The sequence below is a fragment of the Triticum dicoccoides genome, chromosome 6A (genome assembly GCF_002162155.2).
Source record: "Triticum dicoccoides isolate Atlit2015 ecotype Zavitan chromosome 6A, WEW_v2.0, whole genome shotgun sequence".
Classification (NCBI taxonomy): Eukaryota; Viridiplantae; Streptophyta; class Magnoliopsida; order Poales; family Poaceae; genus Triticum; species Triticum dicoccoides.
In genome coordinates, this window is record NC_041390.1 from 113,485,990 (window position 1) to 113,490,142 (window position 4,153).

The following is a 4,153-nucleotide window of genomic DNA, read 5'->3' on the forward strand; positions in this document are numbered from 1 at the left end:
GCAGTATGCTCCATGATATCCAACGGCGAGCAAGGTCAACCCCTGTTAAACCGTTGGCCATAAAGGCTCTGAGCTTTGACAGCTGGGGAGCATATTTTCTTCTCTCTTGGGCAGTCAATCGTTGAGGAAAAGGATGGGTATTGCTGAGCCGCTCCGGACGAAAACCAGGAAAGGGATTCTCACCAGCAGGGGAGGTGTCTTTGCAGTAGAACCATGTCTGATTCCACTCCATGGGGTGACTGTGCAGCTTGGCGTGAGGGTATGTGACCTCTTCCTTTTTTGAATCGCCATGCCACCCAACTCCGTATTAGAGCCATCAGTAAACTCAGTACGGCGGTTTAGATGGAAAAGATCTCTGAATAATTCCACTGTGGGCTCCTCTTGAAAGAACACCTCACAAAGCACTTGGAAGTGGCACATATTTGTAACAGAGTTGGGGCCAGTGTCTTGCGGATGGAGTTGGAAATCAGCTAGAACATCCCGGTAAAATTTAGAACCGGGCGGTTTAAAACCCCGGGCTAAGTGGTCTACGAAGACAACAACCTCTCCTTCTCGAGGTGTGGGGGGCATTCTTTGCCAGGAGCCCTCCAATGGATGGTGTCTTTGCTGCCCAAGGCACCAATTAGGACTAAATCGTCCAGTTGATCCTCTGTGACGCGAGAAGGGACCCAGTTGCACTCATACACTTGCTTGGCCATGATGAAATCTACAAGGTACATTGATATGTGCAATGTTAAACCAGAAGCAGATCTATCTAAACCGGAGTTTTATGAAGCAACAACATATGGCGGTTCAACAAGGGGACTAATGGCATATACCGGTTTGGAAAATTTTCTATCAGGTTAAACCGCCTGATCTAAACATTGAAGCAATTGAGATTGCGGATGGTTAAGTATGCAGAAACAGGTTTCACAAGGTCTTGTTACGGCGTTGGATCTGAAGCAAGTTCAGAAAATAAGAAAAATAGTCGAAGATCAAAGCAGAACAGTATTGAATCAATGGGCAGAAGTATATGTGAGATCTACGGTTTTAAGCAGGAAACCAACGGCGGATACTAAAAGTTACCACTACCCAAAGCAAGGGTTCACATGTGCATCCAGGAGCTAGTACATGAGTATGAACAAGTCAGGAACACCGCAAGAACACGAAGCCCTAGATCAGATCTATGTTGAGAAGAACAGAAGACCTACCAGAGCTGAGGAAAACGCGGAAGGTCGCCGCGGCTTTCTGGCGCGTTCAAGTTGATGCAGCGGCCAAGGGTGATGCAGAAGACGAAGGCGGCGGCGGAGCTATGAGACTGGCGACACGAGGAAGACGAAGAGGAAGGGCATGAAGGGAAGAAAAGAAATGACCCTTCGGGCCTATTTATAAGGCAAATGACATGTGTCAGGCGCGGGAATCAAGGGACCGCAGATTTTGGAAGTAGGGCGGTCACCTCGGTCATTGCGAATCTATTAAACAAGAAGATATCATGGATGTTTTCTTTATGACAGATGATGTCACGCCAGTTTACAGCAAATAGAGAAGATGACGTCACGGCGGTTCAACAACTACAAGAAGATGTTGAAGACGAAGATTTTTGCTAAGGATTGACATGAACCTGTTCAAATCAATCTGGAGCCTAATGTTGGGGATATTACTACTGGGCATAAACCGGCCTACCTGGGCCGGATTAACTCCATCAGTAGTTCAAAGGTGTTAAAGCCCAAAGAGGCAGATAAAGGCCCAGGGCCCGTAGTCGGTTTACAACCTGTAGCCATATATCAGCTTTGTGCATATACTTGTAATATAAGTTAGGAACAAGGAGAGACCAACCCGGATACGAGTATGAACCGGTGTTGGGACTCTCTGAACCGGCAGGCGTCACCCATGTATATAAGGGGACAACCCGGCGGCGGTTCAAGGACAACAGACAACAACTCGAGACATAGGCGAAGCTTGTTTGCTCCCTAGTCATCGAAACCCCATCAATTCCATCACAACTAGACGTAGGCTTTACCTTCCTCGAAGGGGCCGAACTAGTATAAACTCTCTTGCGTCTTTGTGTCCACTTTAACCCCTTCAAGCTAACCCGTCGCGATGGCTCCACGACTAAGTCCTTTCTCTAGGACATCTGCCATGACAAACCCACGACAGAACCCGAAAGAGTTCCCGATGCCAGGCGTCGTCGGACTCACCGTCCGATGACTCTGCATCGCACTCTTCCCCCGAAGACGAGGAAGAAGAAGAAGAAGAAGAAGAAGATGCTCCCCCACCGACTGGGGGAGACAAAAAGGAAGGCCACCCCAACTAGGGGGGGCGAAGGGTCCAAGAAGGGAAGGACTCTCCTTCCGGACAGCTCCACCGCCGCCGACGAAGGCGAAGACGAGTGGTTGCCCAGGGCCAAGCCCCCGGGGAGATCGTAAGTATTCAGATACCAGAGTACCTATAGGATTCCTTTGTCACACTGCTTTCCCTAACGCCGGACACAATTATGCAGGCCGCCACGAGCCAGTATCGATGTATCGTCGGACATGGATAGTGATCCAGTCCCGACCGCCACCTCCCCTCATCCTGCCGACGATGCCGAGGTGTTGTCTCAAGAGGCACCGGGTCGAGGGGAGACAGTCCCGGAGGCGCCTCAAGGCGACCTTTCGGACTCCAAGAGCCGAGGGGACGGGGCCCCTAAGAGCTCCGAGTTCGGCCCTCAACCGAACACCGCGTCGGAACCTCCAGCGGTTCCAGGCTCGGGCAGGCGGCCTCCTTCTAAGAGGGGCAAGACGCCTGTGCCGGTGACCTTTGTCCATCCAGAGGCACCGGACAATCTGCTGGAAGCGCTTCGCAGCGCTTCCATCGACGAGGAGCACCGCACTATCATGAGTGCGGTGATCCAGAAGGTTCAGTCCGCCAAGAGCGGATTGACTGAAGCCTGTGCCAACCTTCTAACAGGCTTCGAGGTAAGTGTTTTAAAATGTAGTAGAAATATTACCGCATAGACAGTAGCCCCTGATGCTTTGTTCGGTGTTCACAAAGAAAAGCCGAACAGAGGATCAAATAATATCGCAGGAGTCTAACATAAGTGTGTCAATATGCATATGCAGGCTTCGCTGCTGGCGTCCGCCGCACTGACTGCGGAGGTCGCCATACTGAAGCAGGACCTCAAGGGGTCCAGGAAAGAGCTCGGCCTTGCCAAGAGGCAGCTTGAGGAGAACAAGGGTAAGTAATACCCTGTCTATAGATATGTATATATATATAAAAGAGGACGCGATTGCAAAATGACAGGATCATCGTATGTTTGCCAGGGGCCACAACCGAGGTGGCGACCCTGAATCAAGCGCTAACCAAGGCCGAAGATAAAGCGGCCAAGGAGCGCACCAAGCGAGAGAAGTATGAGGCTCGGGTGGGCGAGGTGCAGCAAGAGCTCCAGGCTCTCGTGGTGAAGCACGAGGCGTTGGAGTTTGACTCAAAGACGCGGGAGTCTGAGCTTGCCGCGGCCCTCGAGAGTGTAAAAAGTGCCAAGGCCGAAGCCCAAAAGGCCCTCCAAGAGATCGACGCGATGAAGAAGATAGCGGTGGGTAAGGCTTTCTATATGCAAAGCAAGCATGTAAAAGTAAATTACCAATTACTTACCCAGATCCGGAGCTCTTCAGGAGCATTCGCAGATTTGCCCCGCAGTGTGTCCGATGCCGCACAATTTTACCAGGCCGAGGACGAAAGCTCGACGGAGAAGTTGTTCTGGTCTTAGTATCCTGAGGCCGGACATCCGGTACCAATGAGCGACCAGCTGAAGCAGATTGTCGAGCTACATAAGGCAGCCGATCAGGCCATGAAGAGCTTTATAGTCCGGCTGTGGCCTGGCGACGCCCTTCCGAACAGCTTCTTTAGCCTGGTGAGGCGGCTTGTGGATGCCTACCCGCGGCTGGAGGTCGTCAAGCGATCTGTCTGCATTGAAGGTGCACGCCGAGCTTTCGCCAATGTGAAATTGCAGTGGGTCAAGCTAGACGCCGTGAAGCTGATCAAGGAGGGGCCGCCGAAGGGCAAGGAGCACCGCCACCCCGAGATGTACTACGAGAGTGTTCTGCCGGGTGCCCGTCTCATCGTGGACGAGTGTTCAAAAGATGTAATATTTGAATAAGACTTGCTCGTTTTATCCTGTATGTATGAAAACTTGTTT